Raw genomic sequence first — 24,186 nt, 5'->3', positions numbered from 1 at the left:
TCTGTATCTACAATATCACTATATGGGTTCTTGGGTGTACATGGTGCTGCCCAGGAGGAAATGGTGTGTGTGTATGTGTTTAGATGTGTGTTTAGGTACACAGTTATGTGTGCATGTGTTTGGTGTATATAATTTCAGTAGGTCTTTTTACTTTTCTCAATATATGAACAAAAAATAGAGTAGAGGCAGGGGATGAAGAAGGAAGAACAAGGGGAGGGAAAGTATAAGAACTGGGGAGTGAAGTTGACCATATTATGATATATATGAATACAACACAATGCATTCATTTTTTGGAGGGTACTTTAACACTGACGTAATACCCCTAGCCCTTTTATTTTTATTTTAAGACTGGGTCTCCCTAAATTACTGAGGCTGGCTTTGAACTTACAATCCTCCTGCCTCAGCCTCCCAAGTTGCTAGGATTACAGGTGTGTGCTACCACACCTGGCCATTTCATGTTTATTTATAACTATAATGTGCCAATTAAAAATAAATAGGAAGGGCTGAGCATGTAACTCAATTGTACAGCCCTTGCCTGGTGTGTGTGAGGCACTGGATTTGATCTTTAGCACTGCATAAAAATAAATAAATAAAATCAAGGTATTTTGTCCATCTACAGCTAAAAAATTAAAAAAAAATAGGAAGACCAATAAATAGAGCAGAGGAAGGGGACTCGGGGAGTGAGGATGGGAAGGAAAGTAGAAGTACTGTGGACCGAAATGGAGCAAACTGTGATATGCATTTATGAACATGTCAAATGAACTCCATTATGTATAACTATAATGTACTAATAAAAACATTTTTAAAAGGCACATTAAAATGTTAACTGGCTATCTCTTGGTTTGACTTAGTGGATGTTTTGAACTTTTTTCTATAATTGTGATGAATTTTCTAATTTTACTATAATGAATATTTATTACTAAAGGGAATCGGTACAAATCAAAATTATAAGATAATCAAATTTATTTTCTGTGAAGGAGACAGAGGAGAAGAGTGGAGAAGACACACCATTGCATAAAAGCTAGGACCGGGAGAAACAGACCGCTCAGGCACCTTCCAAGGTTCAACACATAGGACAATTAGAAATATTTCTTATCAGTTCCATATTTATCCTCATTGCCTTATCTGTAAAAATGAATCTGAGCTCTTTAAATAGATTTCCTCTTTACCCATCATGTTAAGTTTTGTTAGATGGCACTAAAGAGACATTAGAAGAGGAAAACCTTTTGTTTCCTGACCCTGTGTGCTCCCTCCAGGGCAAGTGGCTTCCCCAGTGTCCAGCTCCTTTAATGTGGGTGGCTTCCCCAGTGCCTGGCTTCTACAGGGCATGAGGTCTAGCAGCTGTCAGCTAAAAGACTTTCCTTGGCCACTGCCCTCTTTCATAGTAGAGTGCCTCTGATAGGACACTACCTGTGAACTCAATGAGAAAGAATTTCTGGCAATTTCCATAGGGCAGATTTCTAGCAAGTTTTCTTGCCATTCAGTTAGCTATGCCTATGCCTTCTTTATCAATGCCTGGATCTTAGCCCTGGTGCAGAGGTGAGGGTATAGGGGAGTAGGAGTCAGAGGAACTTTTCTTTGGGTGCTGTTTCTTAGCCTTAGGGTTAGTGGTTGTACCTATATATGTAATAACAAGATATCCTTTATTATCCTGATCACCTGTTTTAGTTAATAATTCCTTGAATTTTTCTTTGTTAAAATAGTTGCATCATTTTTTCTCCTTATGGATACACTAGGGCACTGAACCTGGCTGCTTAGGTCTAGAAACATACTTTTCTTTGTCAACCAAGAGGAAGGCAACTTCAACAGGAAAGTGCACATATACCTTTCTGACAGTCATAGAAGGGCTGAATCCAGTAGGTTTATAATCCAGAATTAAGTGTCATTGCTTTCTTCTGAGCTTCATGAAGCTGCTTTCAGACTCTCCTCTTCATATTTCATATTGCATAATTGATATGGACTTTATACCTTCAAGTTAGTGTCATACTTTTAAATATCTTTTTCTAATATAGCAAAGTTATATAGTAGCATGTATAGATTTGGGCCATACAGATCAGTTTGAATTCTGGCCTAACCATTTAGTAGCTATTTGACCTTATAAACTAGTAAATAAACTAGTTTTTCTGAGTCAGTTCAATTTCTCTCTTATGTAAACTTTGGGACAATAGTAACTACTTAAAAGTTTTTGTAGTTGTTAATGATTAAGAACAATGAATATAAACGTTCTAATATGGTGCTTCATACATAACAATTGTGTTGTACAAATATAATATAAACTGCAGCTACTAGCCTTGGGGTAGTGGTTGTTCCTATATATGTACTAGTAGTAAAATATCAATAATTATTCAGTGTGTATAGAGCATTATATTCTAAATAGTTGAAGAGAAAACAAGGGAGAAGCAAGAGTTATGATCTTGATGCTGAAACCAAACATTTGTTAAGAGCAGATGGTAACCTGTCAGTGTAAAAGAATCTTTTCCTAGTCCTATTTCTTCTCAGAAAGTCCCACATCTGCAGCTTTTAATTGGGCAGTGAAAAGTCAGAATGGTGTCCAGGAGTAGGTATTGAGAGCATCACTGGTCCTGTTTGTTAGGTCCTTATTCAGCACACTGGGCTGATGTGTAAGTGAGAGGGTCTGGATCTTTTTTTTTTTAAATATTTTTCTAGTTGTAGATGGGCAAAATATATTTATTTATTTTTAGGTGGTGCTGAGGATCAAACCCAGTGCCTCACACATGCGAGGCAGGCACTCTACCACTGAGCTACAGCCCCAGCCCTGAGGGTCTGGATCTTAACTTTTAACTTTATAGCAAAAGTAACTCCAAATTGGATAATGATCATATGATGCCAATAGTCACATCTCCTGCTGCTCTGTGTAAGTATTTTAACGCTAATTCAGATTACCATTGCTCCTCGGGAATAAAGAGAAGGCTAATTTGATATGCAAACCAGGGTGTATGTGTTTGGAGAATAGCATGTGTCTTTTAGCTGGGCTCCTGCTGTGACTGAGCCTTCTAAAATAAAACCAAATGTGCATATTACTTGGCTTTCTTCTCTTATATGTGACATAAGAGATTCCAGTTCTTGCCTGGGACACCATGTCCTGGCTGAGCTTCTGGTGTGTCACATCTGCCTCTGTGTCTGTCTCTGTACTTGTCAGCAACATTCATGAGTGAAGGAATGAGCTAAAATGAAAGTGATTTCTGTAGTTGAAGTTCTGGTAATGACCTTTACCAGCTCTGGCTAAGTAGGTTATGCCTGGATGGGACTAGTCTTTGTGCAGATAGAGTATGTGGTATTCTTTGGATTAAGTTATTGAAGACTCCTGTGAACATTGACTACTTGATCTGGTTTAATATTCTGTGAGCAATGCAAACAAATCAATTCATTTTGATCATCAGAAGACTGAGGTGAATGCTATAAGTTTTATAGATGAGAAAACTGAAGCTCATGTTAAGGGATTTATTACTATTTATATAGTTAATAATTGGAGTTTATTCAATGAAGATTTTCTATAGCATCTGTGTGCCCAATACTTTCCAAGAGGTAGGGATATAGCAGAAACCCAGAGAGAAATATCCCTGCCTTCAAGGAGCTTACATTTATAATGGTTAAGGACAACAAGAATTTAAATAATACATATAGTGAAAAGTGCTAAAGAGATCTATAAAATAGAACAGGGGAGCAAAGAGTATGTGTGTCGGATTGCAGCTTAGACAGGGTGATCAGAAAAGTCCTCACTGAGTAGGTGCATTTGAGCAGAGCTCTGAAGGAGGTAAGGGATTAAGCCATGAGTATATGTATAGGGAAGAGCATGCCAGGCAAAGGGATCAGTAATGTTTCAAAGGTGTGAATGCAGAAATATGCCTGGTATGATCAAGAAACAGCAAAAAAGTTAGCAAAACTGGAGCAGAGTGAGCAGAAGGGACAGGAGGTAACAGTAGTCCAATTATGTAGGACCTTATAGCTACTGTAGAGATTTGGCTCTTACTGAGAATGGAGAGTTTTGACAGAGATGTGCTATGATCTGACTTGTTTTATTTTGTTATTTTTATTTACTTATTTTTTTAGTACTGGGGATTGAATCCAGGGATGCTTTACCACTGAGTATATCCCCAGTCTTTTTTGTTTTTGTTATATTGAGAGAAGGTCTTGCTAAGTTGCTCAGGTTGGTCTCAAACTTGTGATCCTCCTGTCTCAGCCTCCTGAATCACTGGACATGGGCCACTGTACTTTGCTGACTCTTGCTTTAAAAAAAATCAACTTGAAGAATAAACTGGGATTAAGAGGTTCTAACAAGGGGATGGGGTTGTGGCTCCGTGGTACAGCACTTACCTAACCTGTGTGAGGCACTGGGTTCCATCCTCAGCACCATGTAAAAATAAATTTTAAAAAGGTATTTTTTAAAAACAAAGAATACTTAAGCTATGATTCAAACTAGGTGGCACATGCCTGTAATCCTAGTAACTTGGGAAGCTGAGGCAGGAGGATCACAAGTTCAGGACCAACCTCAGCAATTTAATAAGACCCTATCTCAAAATTAAAAGGACTGGGGATATAGGTCAATGATAAAGTGTTCCTGGATTCAGTCCCCAGTGCCAAAAAAAAAAAAAAACCCAGAAAAAGAGCTTGATTTATCCTCTGCAAATTAAAAAAAAATAATTAATAAAAGGTGCATATATTTGTACATGATGGTTTTTGTTTTTGTGTTTGTTTTGGGTATTGGTGATTGAACCCAGTGTCACTTAATCACTGAGCCATATCCCTAGCTCTTTTTTTATTTTATTTTTGAGACAGGATCTTGATAAGTTGTTGAGGACGGCTTTAAACTTGCAATATTCATGCTTCAGGCTCCTGAGTCTCTGGGAGTACAGGTGTGAGCCACCACACCTGGCTGTATATGTTGTTTTGATACAGGCATACAATGTGGAATGGCAAAATTGAGGTAATTAACTTATATGTCACCTCACATTTGTGTGTGTGTGTGTGTGTGTGTGTGTTGAGAGCACTCAAAATCTTTTAGTAATTTTAACTGAAATTTTGTATCATTTGACCAACATCTCTGCAATCCCGAATACCCTCAGCCTTTGGGAAATAGCATTGTACTGTCTGCTTCTATGAAATTGACTATTTTATTTATTATTATTATTATTGTTATTATTATTTTTTTAATTTTTTGGCAGTGCTGGGGATTGAACTCAGGGCCTCACACATGCTAGGCAAGTGCTTTTGCCACTGAGCCACATCCCCAGCCCCTAATTTGATTATTTTAACATCTACATACAAATGAGATCATGTGGTATTTTTGTGCCTTGCTTATTTCACTTAACATAAGGTCCTCATCTTTATCCATGGTTTCACTAATGGCAGAATTCCTTTCATTTTAAAGGCTGAATTCAACTATGTATATACAGGATGTTTTCTTTATCCATTCATCTGATTATGGACACTTAGATTGCTTCCATTTCTTGGTTTTTGTGAACACTGCTGCAATGAAGATAGGAATACAGATACCTTTTCAATAAACTGATTTTACTTCTATATTCCAAGTAGTGAGATTGCTGGATCGTATTTTGGTTCCAGTTTTAATTTTATGAGAAACCTCCATATTGTATTCTATAATGACTGTATCCAGTGACTTTTCCACTAAGAGTGTAAAAGGTTTTCCTTTTCTCCACATCTTCACTAATACTTGTTATCTTTAGTCTTTTGGATAATTGCCATTCTTTCCTGGAGTGAGATGATAGTTCATAGTGGTTTGAATTTGCATTTTCCTGATGAGTAGTAATGTTAAAATCCCTCTTCTTATATTTGTTGATCCTTTGCATGTTCTGTTATTCAACTTTCTGTCACTCTGACACAATATTCCAGATAATCAACTTAAAAGGAAGAAAGATTTATTGTGGTTCATGGTTTCTTGGCCCTTATGCTTTGGGACCTATAGTGAGGCAGTGTATCATGGGAGGAGCCCACAGAAGGAGAGGCCTGCTTGCTTTATAGCAACCAGGGAGAAAAATACCCCCCAAAATTAAAAAAAATTAAAAAACAGGGACAGGTTCCCTATATTCTCTTCAAGAACTTTCCCATTGTCCTAACTTCTTTCAACTGGGCTCTTCTTCCTAAAGTTTTCCCTACCTCCCAGAAATGCTAAAAGCTGGAAACCAAGCCTTTAATACAGGGCCTTTAGGGTACATTTAAAATAACAATCAAAATCTCTATGAAACTATGTCTATTCAGAGTTTTTGCCCATTTTATAGTGAGATTATTTGTTTGTTTGTTTTTGAGTTGTAGGAGTCCCTGGTATATTTTGGATATTAACCCCTTATTGGATATATTGCTTACAAACATTTTTGCCCAATCTGTAGGTTATTTCCTTTGCTGTACAGGATTTTAGTTTCCCATTTGTAATCCCATTTGTCTATTATTATTTTTGTTTTTATTTTTAGAACTTGGGAGCATGAACATTAAGCTATATCCCTAGTCCTTTTTATTTTTAATTTTGAGACAGGTTCTCCCTAAATTGCTGAGGCTGCCCTTGAACTTGCCATCCTCCTGCCTCAACCTCCCCAATTGCTGGGATTACAGATGTGTACCACCATACCAGCCAATTTTTGCTTTTATTGCCTGTGCTTTTGGTGTCTTACCCAAGAAATCATTGCCAAGGGCAATGTCAAGAAGCTTTTCACCTGTTTTCTTCTAGGAATTTTCCAGTTTCACATTTTACATTTAAGACTTTAATCTATTTGGAGTTGATTTTTGTTTGGTGTGAGATAAGGGTCCAATTTCATTCCTTGGCATGTGAATATCTAGTTTTCCCAGCAAATTTATAAAAGAGACTGTCCTTCTCCCATTGTATATTCTTGGCACTCTTGTTGAAGATCTTTTGACTACATATGTGTCTGTTTATTTCTTGGCTCTTTATTCTGTTCCATTGGTCTCTGTCTTGATTTTTTTTTAATTAAAGGGACTAGGAAAGGGTCTGTGTAAGGGAGGGATGCTGGTGCTTAAGCTTCATTAGCTTCACAAGGAACTGCCTCTGACTGAGTTACTATGGTTTCATTGTATGCCCTGAGAACAAAGCTATGAATAATTTATAGTAATTAGTTTTAACATCTAGACTATTCTAAAGTTTCTCTCTGGTTTTCCTTCTTATCTCCTCCAAACTTCCCAGTATACATTGGCGCTCTCTCTCTTTCTCTCTCTCTCTCTCTCTCTCTCTCTCTCTCTCTCTCTCTCTCTCTCTCTCTGTGTGTGTGTGTGTGTGTGTGTGTGTGTGTGTGTGTGTGTGTGTTTGTTTGTTGCTGGGGATCAAACCCAGAGCCTTGTGCAAACTAGGCAAGCACTCCACTACTGAGCCACATCCTCTGCCCTCATTTGCTTTCTGTTGCAACTTTCCATTGGCTGCAGGATATGATCTATTCTATTAGGCATCAGAATCATTTGGTGGGAGGGAAATACAAAATGCAGATGCTATGGTGCCATCCCTGAACCTACTGAGTCAAAGTCACTGAGATTTTTATGTAAAATCCTTCATTTAAAGTCTCTCCAGTTGATTGTGATGTAAATAGCCACACTTTAGTAGTAGGTAATGGACTATGGCCAAAACACCTTAATATGGGATATCATCCATACAGGGTATTGGTCTAGCTGAACTTCTCAGCCCCATTTTTCCTATTCTTCAATGTAGACCCTTCCCAAATATGCCTTGTACATTCTTGACTGTTCCTTGATGAATTTGTTTCTCTGAATTATAGCCTTTTCTTAAATTCTAGTTCAGATCTAGTCTCTTTCTTGATGCCTTTGCTTAACAAACAGCCCACAGAGATCTCTCTAGTCTCCATGCTTCAAGAATACTCATCAGCAACCTTGTCATATTTATTGCATTGTTTTTACTTCTAAGACATGTCTGTTATCTAGACCAAGAAATATCTCTGGGCAAGGTCCATTTCTTTAACTTTTTGCATCCCCAGGGATCTTTCTTGCCTAACACATAGCAGGCAGAAAAACCCAAAGGAGGCAGCATGAAGAGTTATATTCATAATGGACTACATTTCTTGCCCCTAATATTCTCATTTAGTAGAGCATAACAAATTCCCAAACGACTGCTTTTCAATGAACCACACAAATTTGGTTCATAAATACCAGTTCCAGAAATACATTGAAAATAAAAAAACTTTTTGGCTCAGATGCTCATGACACATGAAGATATTCTGTGATATACTACTGGATACTGGCTGCTGTTTTAGTATATATTCCAGGAATCAATTTATTTACTGCTATGATTTTTATATTTTTATCTAAGGTTATATTTTTATATTTTGTTACCTTTAAGGGAGTTTATTTGCATGCTGAAATAGTGCTCTCTTAGATTATTTGGAAAAGAAACACCATCACCATATATGGTCAGCCATCTGTATCCATGGGCTCGGTATTCATGAACTCACACACACTCAGGAAATATTTTTAAAAATTGCATCTGCACTGAACATTTACAGACTTTATTATTGTCATTATTCCCTAAACAATACAGTGTATTGACTATGTAACTTTTATTGTGTTAAGTATTTCAAGTAATGTACAGATGATTTTAAAGTAGACAGGAAATGAGTAGGTTATATGTGCTATATTATGTGCCATTTTATTTCAGATCCTTCAGCATTTGTGGATTTTAGTATCTATGGATGGTGGGGTGGGGTCCTAGAACCAATCCCAAGAGGATACTGAGGGAGAGCTGTATACCTAAAGATTGCATTGGGATCTGCAAATTTTGATGTGATACTTATTAGGGTTTAAGATAAGATGGTATTGTTGTGGTGCTGGAGATTGAACCCAGGGCTTTGTGCATGTGAGGCAAGCACTCTACCAACTGAGCTATATCCCCAGCCCTAAGATAAAATGGTTTTAGAGTTAGTCTTTCAGCTGTCCAGAAAGGAATGAATATAATATTTACATACGTAAAGATGGAAATATTTGGGGCTGGAGTTGTAGCTCAGTGGTAGAGTGCTTGCCTAGCACATGTGAGGCACTGGGTTCAATTCTCGGCACCACATTAAAAAAAATAAATAAAATAAAGGTATTGTGTCCATATACAAATAAAAATATTTTAAAAAGAGGGAAACATTCAAGTACACGTGTATTAATCATAGTCGGACAAGAAAATTGTAATCTTGCTGGAGGTGGATGTGTTGGTTAGTTTTTCATCACAGGGACAATATGCGAGAAAAACAACTTGGAAGATAAAAGATTTATTTTGGCTCATGGTTTTAGAGGTTTCAGTCCATAGTGAACTGGTTTTGAGATGACAAAGGATAGGTAGTCAGCTTAGATAATGAAAGATGGGGGCTAATTCAAAGGAAAGGAAATGGATTACTAACCTCTGGATAGCACTTCCCTGCTCAAACAGTTGCTATCACCTCTAGGGGAGGGGAAAGATCCTCAGTTCCAACACAAATAATTACCCCCTGCAGCTAATCTTTCCTGCCTTTGGGCAAGTCCACAGGAAAGAACAAAGAATTACAGGTGTTTGCCACCCTACTGGGCTGTTGAATGACTTTCTTAACACCACTGGGGGGAGAGTATATGGGGGGGCAAGTGAGAGAAATAGACAAATCATGCCATCCTGCTTGTCTCAGTCCAGAGAAGTCTAAATTAGATTGAACCTTGAGATGTAGCAATCAATGATGCTGACAACCTCAGTTCATAATTAAGCCAACCATAAGGCAGGACACTTTGGCAAAGCAGATTTGTTTGTTTTTGTGGTATTAGGGATTGAACCCTACCACTGAGCTACATCCCTAGCCTGCCTTCACAAAGCGGCTTTGACACAAGGGATGTTTTAGTTTTTATTTTCTAAACTTTTAAATTCGAAATAAAAATTCATAGCCTCAAAATTAGTGTAACTTTCACCCACTTTCCTGCAGTGGTTACATCTTACATAACTACAGTAAATTATTAAAGCTAGAAAGCCTTGCTGTTGCCACTGCCATCACCTAAACCCTACTTAGCTCTAGTTCCTCTGCTGCCACCCACTCCAGACACAGAACATCAGTTCATGGATTAAAATGAGCTGGTGCAGAAGGCCAAACTGGACAAGAAAATTGAGCAATACGATGACAAGGCAGCTTGCACGAAGTCTGTAAATGAGCAAGGAGCTGAATTATCTAATGAGGAGAGGAATCTTCTCTGGGTTGCTTATAAAAAAATGCTGTAGGAGCCCCTGGGTCATCTTGGAGGGATGTCTTAAGTATTCAGCAAATGACGGAAGGTTCTGGAAAAAAGCAGCAGAGGGCTGCTTTTTATCCCTGTATCTATGTATCTATATCTCTCTATATCTGTATTTATATTGATATCTATATATCTATCATCACTGGTAGCTCTTAACTTGGTCTCAATTTTCTCTGTATCATTAAGCCATGTGATGCTTTTCTTCAGTACCATCATTTGCTCATTACTTGAGCAAATATATGTATATTACAGATACAGATATATAGATATATATATATATGTCTATATCTATATATACTGTCTATATATATACTCTCTCTTTTGGAAACTTAATTTTTTTTTGGTACTGGGATTGAACCCAGGGGTGTGCAACCACTGAACCATATCCCCAGACCTTTTTTATATTTTATTTTAAGGCTGGGTCTCACCAAGTTGCTTAGGGCCTTGCTAAATTGCTGAGGCTGGCTTTAAACTTGCGATTCTCCTGCCTCAGCCTCCCAGATCGCTGGTATTACAGGCATGTGCCACTGTGCCTACCTCAAAAACATTGTTGATTCCCAGTTCCTCACAAGCAGAGTCTTCTATTTGAAAATGAAAGGAGGCTACCTTCATTACTTAGCTGGGTTGCTACTGGTGATGACAAAACCAGGATTGTACATCAGTCATAGAATAAGCATTGAAAGATATGGAAAAACGTGTCCCCCAGGAAGGACTATGGGCCCTGAGTACATGTTGGTGGGCCTGATTCTGGACCTACATGGAGGAATGCTTATTTTGCTCATTGTACAGCAGGGAAGTCCTAACATAGAACACTTATGTTTTGGGGCAAAGTGCTGTCAGAACACTGGAAAGCACCATTTCCTTGCTCCCTTGACAAGAAGTTATTCCCCTGTTGGTGCAAGGTCGGCCTATGGGGCAGTTTCTGGACTCTTGGGGTCTTGACTCCTGTAAGATGATATGTTGTGTACACCTCTGGCCTATCATGACTGTTATATGTAAATTGGCACATACCCACTATAAAAGCTATTTTTGCTGCACAATAAAGCAGACACTGTTCTCTGAAACCATCTCTCGAGGGGTTTCTCCCCACCTTCAAGCTCCCCACAGTAGATGCTGGAGGGGCAGGCCCCCCAGAAATCACATACAATTTCCCTTATCTATTATTGTTCCTCCAATCACTGAAGGCCTCTCTCCTGCTATTTCTGAAATTTCTCCTGCAATAATTCAGCCAAAATTCACCTGCCTGCCAAAAGCCTGCCAAAGGTAGTGATCTCCTCCCATGAGCTGGCTCTGCTAAGGACCTATAAACTCTGACCTCTGTTGCAGAATCCCTCACCATTTTCTCCCCTGAAAATGCACCTCTCGGATGCCTGACTGATTTTGATGCTGATCCATTGAGGTCTGCTCCCGTTTTGGTCATTTTTGCTTACAAGCATATCAAGAAACTTTTGAAGTAAGGAAAAAGGAAATACAATGAACATATCCTCTCAGATTGGACCTGGCCCTTTACTTCTCCATGTTCTACCAAGAGATTCTAAACCCCCCAGAGAAAGCCTGTTCTCTTGCAAAGACAGCTTTTGATGAAGCCGTTGTTGAACTTCATACATTAAGTAAAGAATCATATAATGACAGCATGCTATTAATGCAATTACTGAGAGACAACTTGACATTGTGGATAGTGGGTACCCAAGGAGATAAAGCTAAGGCAGGAAGATGGGAAAATTAATTGCCCTTCCAACTTTTGTCTTCCTCATTCTAAAATTCACATGGAGATAATTTATCATCCTTGCTGTGTCAGAAGTAGTTTTTGGTTTATGATTTATCACAGGTTTATGCTAATTTTATTTGGATTTCTTTGTTTCCCATGTTTTTTTTTTCTTTTGGTATCAGGATTGAACTTGGGGGCACTCGACTACTGAGCCACATCCTCAGCCCTATTTTGTATTTTATTTACAGCAGGGTCTCACTGAGTTGCTTAGCACCTCACCATTGCTGAGGCTGGTTTTGAACTAGTGATCCTCCTGCCTCAACCTCCTGAGCCACTGGGATTTTTGTGTTTAATATTAGGGGAGTAGAGTGAGTTCACATTTAGGAAATTTTGTTTTCATCTTGAGGTGGTCAATACGGAGATGTGAATTTCTTTATATAAGTTGTGTTTATCATAATACTCTTGATACATTGTGGCTTCACAAGGGCCAGTGTTAAAACTGCTTTCATATCTAAGCAATGAAAATTGCTTACATATTGGTTTGTCATCGTGGGGAATAAAAGGAAGCACTTGTTCCAGTCATAGGCATAGTGTGGGTACTAGCACTTATAAAGCTGTGGTAGAAAAAGATAGCCCATGCATCCTACATGTGTGACTCAAGCGTTTCTCTGGAATGATCAAACAGTGTGCATACCTTGGGCTACTGCTGCAAAAGTGTACCTTTAAACAAAGTGGTGACCCCATTTACTCTGCATAGGAGCAGAAACTCTTCACGTTCCATTATTGTATAATTACCTGATGTCTGCATTTTCTTTTTTTTTTTGTGACCCATTTTATTTTTATTTAAATGTTTTAGGCAATGTAAGAATAAATGTAAAAGGAAAGCTGTAATAAATTGATTGGTATTAATTTCTTCCTGCATATCAAGCACAACAGAAAACAAGACAAAAAAAAACCCCTAGATGAGCATAATGGAACATGCATGTAATTACAGTGACTCGAGAGGCTTAGGAAGGAGGATTGCAAGGTTGAGACCAGATTGAACAATTTAGCAAGTCCCTATGCAACTTAGAGAGACCCTGTCTCAAAAAGGCTGGGGATGTGGCTTAGTGGTTAAGCACCTCTGGGTTTAATAGCTGGTACCAAAACAACAAAACATGTATTTGACTTTTTTAAGTGTTTGTGTTTACTTTTGTGATTGTTTTGATACTTGCCTCGTATACATACACTTTAAAAATAACTACAGGGAAACAACCCAAGATGATGGCTACCTTTGTTTAATGTCTTGTGAAATTTTCATGTATAATCCATGCATAATTATTAAGAACATGTATTAAGTTCATGTGAGGGGAATAAAAGTTTTATAAATGGACTCTTCAACTACTTTCTCTATAGCTTTTCTTTTTTATTGGTTCTTTTTAGTTATACATAACAATAGGATTCATTTTGACGTAATTATAAAAGCATGGAATATAATTTGTTCTAATTCAGTCCCCAGGGCTTCCCCTTTCCCTCCTCTCCTCCCTCTCCCTGTTCCTTTCCCTGTACTGATCTTTCTGCTATTCATATAAATTAGTCTTTTGGGGTTTTTTTGGTGCACAATAATTGTACAGAATAGTGAGTCTCATTGTGGCATCTTTATACATGTATATAACATGATTTCATCAACTACACTCCCCAACATCTCCATTTACCCTCACTTTCTCCCTTTCCTGGTCCCTTTCTTTTACTCTAATAGTCTTTCTTCTGCTTTCAAGTATCAAATATTTTCTCTCATGTGGAAGCTAGAGGGGAAAAAAGCGTTTTGGTTTTAAAAATTCTTAAGGGGAATTATACATTCTTGCAAATTCCTTGTTCTCTCTTTGCAACTAATGAACTATTACCAAGTTTAAATGCAAATTTTATAATAAAAATACTACTAACATAAATATCCTTTTAAACCATGTCTCATATTCTCTCTCCTCTCCCCTCAAAGGAAATTAATTCTTTTTCCTGGGGAAGGGATTGATAAGAAACAAGTAATATGTTCCATTTAAAATTTTGATATATGGCATTTTCTTTTTCTTTCTTTTTTTAATACTAGAGATTGAACCCATGAGTGCTTAATCACTGAACCACATCCCCAGCCCTTTTAATTTTTTTTTTAAATAGGGCCTCACTAAATTGCTGAGGCTGGCTTTAAACTTGCAATCTTCCTCCCTCAACCTCCCAAACTGCTGGGATTATAGGCATGTGCCACCATGCCCAGCAGATAAATGACAATTTCTTACTTCAAAGTCATAATTTTTTGGTACCGAGGATTGAACTCAGGGAATCTTAACCACTGAGCCACATCCCCAGCCCCTTTTTTGTATTTTATTTAGAGACAGGGTCTCACTGAGTTGCTTAGGGCCTCAGCCTCCCAAGCCACTGGGATTACAGGCATGCGCCGTTGTGCCCAGCAGTCACAGTGTTTTTTACTCATCATGATATTGGAAACATAGCATAAAACTTGCAGTTAATACTATACTTCCAAAAATGTGCAACTACAACTAAAAAATAAATATTAAAAAAGAATTTCTTAGCCAGGCTCAATGGTGCACACCTGTAATTCTAGTGAGATGGGAGACTGAGACAGGAGGGTCACAAGTTTGAGGCCATCCTCAGCAACTTTGTGAGACCTGTCTCAGAATTTAAAAAGAGCTGGGGATGTGGCTCAGTGGTAAAGTGTCCCTGGGTCCAATCCCAGGTAAAAAAAAAAAATTCTTCATAATCTTATAGCTTGTATTTTACTTTTTATTTTTGATAGTGCTGGTGACTGAACCCAGGGCCTTGCACATGCTATACAAGCACTCAACCACTGAGCTACATCTCCAGCCCCTGCATTCAATTTTGATCCTTAATTCTTTGTCAGGTGTACAAGATTACTTTCCTTTCCTGGCCTTCTGTCTTGTCACCAACTATTTTTACTTGATGGCCATGTACTTGGGGAAAAGGCTCTAATCTTTTTGGCTCCACCCAGTGTCTGAAATACCCTGCAACCTTTGCTTGCATCCTATAAACTATTTCCCTCATCCTCTACTTTAGCACCTCTCTCCTCAGTTGATGAGATGGCATTTATCTCCCTTTAAACCCTACCTATCTTGGATGGTCTGTCATTGCCTGCTTTTAAAATCCTTTCTCATCCTCTCTTCTCTAAATAATGATAGAGCTAAGTTATACCCAGAGCTCACTCTACAGAATATTTCCTTAGTACTTTACAGAAAGCACAGAACAAAAATGGCATTTTGAAAAGAGGTGTATTTGGGGGCTGGGGATGTGGCTCAAGCGGTAGCGCGCTCGCCTGGCATGCGTGCAGCCTGGGTTCGATCCTCAGCACCACATACAAACAAAGGTGTTGTGTCCGCTGAAAACTAAAAAATAAATATTAAAATTCTCTCTCTCTCTCTTAAAAAAAAAAAAAGAAAAGAGGTGTATTAGTTTCCCTTTTAGAATGTAAGTTCCTCAAGCCTGGCGCAGTGGCACATGCCTGTAATCCCAGCAGCTTGGGAGGCTGAGGCAGTAGGATCAGGAATTCAAAGCCAACCTCATCAACAGTGAGGTGCTAAACAATTCAGTGAGACCTTGTCTGTAAATAAAATACAAAATGGGGCTGCAGAGGTGGCTCAGTGGTCATGTTCAATAAATATTGATGACAGAAGGCAGTGAGTCTTTTTAAAAGTTATACTCCATGTATGTATACCTTTATTTATTTATTTATTTATTTATTTATTTATTTTTATGTGATACTGAGGATTGAACCTAATACCTCAAATATGCTAGGCAAGTGCTCTACTTCTGAGCCACAACCTCAGCAGAAATTGAAATCCCAAGCACTGTTTTGTTTCTTGTTTTATCATGATATTGGATTAAATTGGAAACTGTTGGCCCTTTTGGACAATTGTGCCAAATATTGCATTCAAAGTACAATGGAGGTCTTGGGGTTTTTATTTCCAGAATAAAAGATCTCAGGCATTCAGGACAACATAATGCATCTTCACTTAGATTCTGTTTTATCTATTGATTTCTCCTGACCCCCAGGCCAAGGAGGTGAAATAATGTTTTTTACATCTAAAGAGAATTAGGCGAGTAGACAGAGGGTGGGATCTCATTTGAATAAATTATATATAAAAACACCCAATACATTTGCCTATTAGCTGTTTATATGTAGTACTCATCTACTTGAACTACTTTGGTTCTGAAATAAATTGTGATAATATTTCACTAATAAGTTATTTAATATTTTGTATATACTAGTGCCTGATAGAAGGAAGATTCCCATCTGAGATTTTATTTATTTATGAGTACTGTGGATTGAACCCAGTGATGTTTTACCACTGAGCTACATCCCTCAGAATTTTTTATTCTGTTCTGAGACAGGATCTCACTAAATTTCCTGGGGTGGCCTTGAACTTGAGATCCCCCTGTCTTGGTCTCCCAAGTCACTGGGGTTACAGGAATACTCTCAACTAAGGTATTTTCACTTGGAATTTGAGTAATAATTTTGTTTCTAACCAAAAAGCAGTAAATATATGATTGGTACAATGTGTATGCATAATTATATCATTTTTATCCTGTGTAGATTCATGTGATCTAAACTGTAATTGAGATACAGAAACATTCAAGCAACATGAAAATCTCCACTGGGCTGCCTTTATATAGTCATACCAACTGCCATCCTCCATAGTGTCTATAACTTCTGGCAACCACTAATCTGTTCCCCATCTCCATAATTTTGTAATTTTGAGAATGTTATATAAATGAAATTATATAATATGTGGACCTATGATACTACCTTTTTTAAAAAAAATGTACCTCAATTCCCTTTTAGATCAATCTACTCTGTTGGATATATCTTGCTGGGCATAGTGTAATCCCAGCGGCTGTAATGCCAGCCTGCCTATAATCCCAGTGGCTCAGGAGTCTAAGACAGAAAGATAGCAGGTTCAAAGCCAGCATCAGCAATTTAGCAAGGCCCTAAGCAACTTAGTGAGACCCTTGTCTCTAAATAAAATATAATGGGGTTCAGCATTAAGAGAGAAGAAAATCATGGCATTTGCAGGTAGATGGATGAAGTTGGAGAATATAATGCTAAGTAAAGTTAGCCAATCCCAAAAAGCCAAAGGGCAAATGTTTTCTTTGATATGAGCATGCAGATGCATAATGGCGATGCGGGGGGAGCATGGGAGGAATCGAGGAACTTTAGGTAGGGCAAAGGGGAGGGAAAGGAAGGAAGGGGGCAAGGGGTTAGGAATGATGGTGTAATGAGTTAGACATTATTACCCTAAGTTACATGTATGACGGCATGAATGGTGTGAAAATACTTTGTGTACAATCAGTGTCTTGAAAAAATATGAAATGAATTGCATTTTGCCATCATATATAACAAATCAGAATAAATTTAAAAAAAGAAAAAAAAAAGGGCTGGGGTTGTGCCTCCGTGGTAAAATATTCTGGGTTCAATCCCTAGTACCCAAATAAAACAAAACAAAAAACAAACCATGTATCAGTAGTTAATTCCTTTTATCATTGAGTAGTAATCTATGGATATGCCATGGTTTATATCACCATTCACCTATTGAGAAACATTTAGCTTATTTCCAATATTTACCATTACAAAGCTGCTATGAATAATTATGTATAGGTTTTTGTGCAGACAAAAATTGTCAATTTTAAGAGATAAATATAGAGGGGAGTAATTGCTAGATTGTATGGTAATCATATTTCACTTTTAAAAGAAACTTTGAAACCTTTTCTAGAGTAACTATAGCATTTTATATTCCCAGTAACAAAGTATGAAAGATCCAGTTGTAACATATCTTACCAGCATTTATCACAATTTGGGGGTGGATGTTTCTTCATTTTATTTTTTTCTTAGTTAAAACAAATGTGATTTATTCATAAAAATATCCCAAAAGTTAACTAAAATTTAATATTTGGGCATTGTAACTTGTGACTTCTTTTTATTATTGAATGAGAAACTTCATTCAGATTTTCTTAGTTTTTCTCTATTGTCAAAGATTCTATGATTACATTTAGTCATCATGTCTCCTTAGGTACTTCTTGATTGCAATAGTCTTGTGAAAAATTGTAATTATTAACATATTTTAATTGTACATATTAGTAACTTTCACTGTAATGTTTCCATACATGTGTATATTATGCATTGATCATATCCATTTTAATGGTTTTATGGAGACATAATTTACATACTATAAAATGCACCCATTTGAAATGTAAAACTCACCAGGCTTGATGGTACATGCCTATAATCCCAGCCTCTTGGGAGGCTGAGGCAGGAGGATCCCAAGTTCAAGGCCAGCTGCAGAAATTTAGCAAGGTCCTAAGCAATTTAGCAAGTCACTCTCTCAAAATAAATAAATAAATAAAGGGCTGCGGATGTGGTTCAATGATTAAGTGCTCCTGAGTTCAATCCCTGGTGCTCCTCCACCCCCCCCCCCCAAAAGTGCAAACTCAGTTTTTAATATACACAAAAAAGTCGTATCTCATTGTGGTCTTAATTTACATTCCAATAATTGGAAATGTTGAATATCTTTTTGTGTGCTTATTTGTCTACATCTCCTCTTTGGCGAAATGTATTCTTGTAGTTTTTCTAAAGTTTAGTTAATTTTATGTTCACTTCAAAGAATCAGCCATTTATTTATTTGATTCCTCCCATTTGTTTATTTTCAACTATATTGATTTCCATTCTTAATTTCCTTTTATTATTTTGTTTCTAATTTCTTAGATTATCCATTTGAGACTTTTCTAATATAAGCATTTACTGCTATGAGTTTCCTTTTAGCACAGATTATCCTGTATCCCTCAAAGCTTGGTATGTTTACTTACATTTTTATTTAGGTGAATGTATTTTCTTTCTTTTGATGCTTATTTGACTTGGGGATTATTTAGAAGCATGTTGTTTTGTTTCTAAATATTTGGACATTTATCTGTTAGCTTTGTTATTAATTTCTAGTTTCATTTCAGAGTGGTTGTATAACTACTCTGTATGACTTAAGTTTTTAACATTTGCTCAGGTTTGATTTTAACATAGTATGGTCTATCTTGTTACATGACTTATATGCATGTAAAAATATTGTATATTCTGTTGTTGAGGGCACAGTTCTATAAATGTCAATTAAACACTTGGTTGATTATGATATCAAATTCTTACATTCTTGCTGTTTTTTTCTGTCTGGTTTTGTCAGTTATTGAAAGAGCTATGTTCTAGAACTATAATTATTAGTTTGTTTATTCCTTTCACTTATCTATATTTCACATATTTTCAGCTGTTATTTGCTGCATAAATATTTAGGATTATATTATGTTTTCTTGTAGGATTGTCACCTTTCTCATTAAATAATATTTCTCTGTGTTATTTGGAGTTATTTGTGGTTGCTCCAGTGCTTACTATATCAAAATTTGTTTCAAATTTATACCAGTTTAATCCCAATGAGACATAGAAACCTTACTCCTATGTAGTGTGTTCTTTTTCCCTCTTTTTGTGATATCATTGTTATATATCTAACTACATATATATTTAAAAAAACAACACATTGTTATACTCATTATTTTATATAATTCTAGTCTTTAAAAGAAGCTGAAAAGAGTGAGGAGAACATGTATATATTTATAACTTTGTTATATTTATTACTTTTGGTTGATCAGTGTTGCTGCCTGGAATCATTTTCTTAATCCAGTACAATTTCACTGTCCAACACCTTCTTTGTGGTTTTTTTTTTTCTTTTTTTTTTTTTTTTTTTTTGGTACCAGGGATTGAACTCAGGGGCACTTGGCCACTAAGCCACATTCCCAGCTCTATTTTGTATTTTATTTAGAGACAGGGTCTCAAGGAGTTGCTTAGTGCCTTGCTTTTTGCTGAGGCTGGCTTTGAACTTGTAATCCTCCTGCCTCTGCCTCTGAAGCCACTGGGATTACAGGCATGTACCACCGTGCCTGCCTTTTTTTGTGTTTTTATTAGCAAATGTTTTACATTCCTGTGTTGTATATATCACCATACAATTATATACATGTTGTTTTATAAAATTCCTTTTTTTAGTTGGTTAAGAGAAGAAAGTAGCCAGGCATGGTGCACACCTGTAATCCTAGTGATTTGAGAGGATGAGGCAGGAGGATTGCAAATTCAAAGCCAGCCTCAGCACTATGGTAAGGACCTAAGCAACTTAGTGAGACTCTGTCTAAAAATAAAAAATAAAAAGGGCTAGGGATGTAGTTCAGTGATAAATTGCCTCTGGGTTCAATTCCTCTGTACCATCCCCCCAAAAAGGAATATGTACATTTATACTGTATTTTAAAACATAATTATCTTTGTAGGTTTTCTTTGTGCATTTGAAATACTATTTGGGGTCACTTGCTTTCAGGCTAGTATTTCTTTTAAGCTGGAGGATCTGTAAGGAACAAATTCTCTATGCTTATCAAGGAATATCTTTATTTCACATTCATTTGTAAAAGATGGTTTTGAGGATATATGATTCTCAGTTGTCAGATTTGTTTTCCAGCACTAGGGATCTAACCTAGGGCATATTAGGCAAGTGCTCTACCACTCAATACACTGCCAGCCCCAACTGGCAGTGTTTTGTTGTTTTGAGTAATTTGATATGTTTCCCCACTGCCTTCTGGTCCTCCATTTTTCTGATGAAAAGTCATTTTGTTAATCTTAACTGGGATTTCCTCTCATGTGACACGTTTTCCCTTGTTGTTTTCATGATTTTCTTCATGCTTTTGGCTTCTAACATTTTCATTATGTGTCATTTTGTGCATCTGTTTGCTTTTGTCAGACTTTTGATACCAGTGCATTATCCATTAAACTTGAACATTATTATTGGTGTTCAAGTTTGTTGTGTCCTGGAAAGGGAATTGAGCAAGACCTCAAAAAGTAACAGGTATGGAAGCCAGGGTTGTGGCTCAGTGGCAGAGTGCTTGCCTCACACATGTGAGGCACTGGGTTCAATCCTCAGCACCACATAAAAATAAATAAACAAAGATATATGTATAACTAAAAAATATATTTAAAAAATAAAAGTAACAGGTAGAGCACAGACTTGTTGAAAGTGAAAATAATGCTCTGTAAAGTAGAACCCAGTAGGCCTAGGAAGAGAGGGGGTCAAAGCTCCAGTGTCTGAACAGTCTTGTTTTTTATATGTTGTGCCTCTTTCCTCTCCCCAAGGACCTAATTGAAGACCTTGTTCCATTGATCACTTTATTTTCACTCAATTATAATACAGTTTCCATTGGTTACTTGATTTTTTTACCTGATGAGAATACAGAACCTGTGGTGGGAGTTGTCATGGTAATGGGACTTATTCTAAACAGGGACATGATGACTCATCTCCCAGTCTTGGGTTCCAGCTGGCATTTTTCTTGTATACTGCTTCTGCCATTTTGATGTCCCTAAACACCTACATCATTTTAAGTTAATTGAACTTCTTGGATGTAAAAAGCTTTTCTTCAAATTTGGGGATTATTCAGTCGTTCTTTTTTTCCAGTACTGGGAATTGGATTTAGAGGTGCTTTACCATTGAGCTATATCCCCAGTGCTTTTTTATTTTTCATGACAGGGTCTTGTGAAGTTATTTCTTTAAATTTAAAGTTATTTCTTTAAATATTTTTTTCTGCTCCTTTCTTCTCTCCTTTTGGAACTTCTATTATGTACATGCTTGTGTACTCCATGGTGTTCTATGTTTCTCTGAGGCTCTTCATTTTCTCCCATGTTTCTTTTTTGGATTTCATAGTATCTACTGACCTATCTTCAGGTTTGATAATTATTTACCCTGCTAGTTCAAATCTACTGTTGATCCTGTGGAAAGCAGGTTATTGCCATGCTCTGAATTACTTTTTGATGTATAAGATAGCAATTCACAGGCAGTGCCCAAACGTGAGCAAACCTGTTACTCAATTTTAAGATAGTAATTTGCCATTAGTTGCTCTTTTTTTTTTTTTTTGATACCAGGGATTGAACCCAGGGTGCTTAACCACTGAGCCACATCCACAGTTCTTTTTTGTATTTTATTTTGTGACAGGGTCTCACTAAATTGCTTAGGGCCTCTCTAAGTTGTTGAGGCTGGGTTTGAATTTGGGATCCTCCTGCCTCAGTCTCCCAAGCTGCTGGGATTGTAGGTATGCACCACCTTGCCCAGCTAGCTATTCCATCTTGAGTATAAGTGCCAAGGTAGAATGACTTCATACCTTGTTGGTACAAGTAAGCAATCACCTTCTACCTGGCGCAACCCATAAGACAGATTGATAAATAACTTATACATGCCAACTTCTCAAACTAAATCAAGGAGTTAATACCTAGACATGTGGACACCCCAAGTCATATCAAGAACACCAGACACAGGAGCTTATCACCCCCACCAGATGAGAACCCCTCAATGGAGACCTATAAAAGGAGGAGCACCCTAAGACTGGACATGGTGGCACCTTGAGCCTGTCATCAGGAGCCTTGTTCAAGAAAATCGCCCCTGCAATGAACTGCCAATCTCCTATCCCTAATGGGTTTTAACAAAGTATGTTTTCTCCTGCCTGTGATGACCACACATGGCCTGCTTCCAGCTGACACTTGGTGCTGACACTCTGAAACTGAAACTGCCATCAGTCTGGACCTTCTGCTTTGACAACTCTGTGGAACTGGTTCCTCTAAATCCTTTTCTGACCACCTACAGTGACTCTTCACTCTGCATTCATATCTCTTTCTGTTTGTGTTCTTGGCACACCATCCTGTATCCCTGAGGCCACTTTAACCCTTTCTTGGCTTTTTTTTTTTGTTTTGGTACTAGGGATTGAACTCAGGGACACTTGACCACTGAGCCACATCCCCAGCCCTGTTTTGTATTTTATTTAGAGAGGGTTTCACTGAGTTGCTTAGTCACCTTGCTTTTATTGAGGCTGGCTTTAAATTCATGATCCTCCTGCTTCAGCCTCCGGAGCCACTGGGATTATATGAAGCTTTGTGCATTGAAATTAGTAATATGGGTACAATAAGTGTCAACAGAACTATAATTCACTGACTGCTGGGATTACATGCTTGCACCATGGTGACTGGCCCTTTCTTGGTCTTTCTGTGACCAATATAAATATCATTGTGTGAAGTATGTCTAACTTGAATGTTTAGATATTAGAGAAATTGGAATAAAAGAACTTGTGTTTGCAGGCTTATAACTACCAGGTGACCCACAAATATCCTGTGATCTGTCACTGATGAACATGGTCTAGTCTGTGAACTTATTGTTATTCAGTAAATACTGATACTATGGAAAGACACAGATTTTTTTTTAATCTATGTGAATCACATAGCACATTCAGGAGAGAACTCCTATAATTTTTCCTTTCAGTTAAAATGATTTTGGTTCCAGAATTTCTCTATTGTTTTTCATAGTTTCTACCTTCTTATTGATATTCTATATTTAATCCATTGACATCATATCTTCCTTTACTCATTTAACCATGGTTTCTTTAGTTGTTTGGATACATTTAAAATGGCTGCTTTAGGGCTGGGGTGTAGTTCATTATTTTTTTAAGAGAATTTTTTAATATTTATTTCTTAGTTTTCGGCAGACACAACATCTTTGTTTGTATGTGGTGCTGAGGGTCCAACCTGGGCTGCACGCATGCCAGGCGAGCGCGCTACCGCCTGAGCCACATCCCCAGCCCCATGTAGTTCATTATTAAGAGTGTATGCCCAAGGCAAACACACACACACACACACACACACACACACACACACTCTCTCTCTCTCTCTCTCTCTCTCTCTCTCTCTCTCTCTCTCTCTCTCTCACAAATGTCTGCTTTGTAGTCTTATTAAATCTGACATCTGCTTGCCCTTACAGGCATTTTTTGCTGCCTGCTTTTCCCTCATATATGGGTCAGGTTTTGGATATTTTGCAATTTGCTAGAAATGAGACATTTTGAGTAATATATTATAGCAACTCTAGTTACCTCTATTTCCTGCTGCCCCACGTTGTTATTCTTATTTACATATTTATTTCCTTAATGGATAGCTGGGTTAGTTTAGTGAATAGTGTTTGCTCCCCAGTGTGAAGCCTTTGACATTCTCTGAGGAGGCAGCTTGACTTTTACACATTCTTGTGCAACTGGAATGGACAATTGTTTTAGCAGGTTTCTGTCTCTTTCTCTGACCACACCCTGCTATAAAACTCCATTAATTGCTAGCTTATTTTAATCCCTTATACCTGTGATTGCACCCAGGACAACCT

The 24,186-nt window shown here is 37.4% G+C and overlaps 1 long non-coding RNA gene across 1 annotated transcript in view; it reads left to right on the top strand.

Annotated features, from left to right (window-relative positions):
• Positions 1–24,186, top strand: part of LOC144371694 (uncharacterized) — a 638,576-nt gene that overhangs the window by 139,625 nt on the left and 474,765 nt on the right. The window lies entirely within an intron of this gene.

This window comes from Ictidomys tridecemlineatus, chromosome X, assembly GCF_052094955.1.
Source record: "Ictidomys tridecemlineatus isolate mIctTri1 chromosome X, mIctTri1.hap1, whole genome shotgun sequence".
Taxonomy (NCBI): Eukaryota; Metazoa; Chordata; class Mammalia; order Rodentia; family Sciuridae; genus Ictidomys; species Ictidomys tridecemlineatus.
Note: the sequence above shows the minus strand (reverse complement) of the source record. Positions and strands in the feature narration are given on the sequence as shown.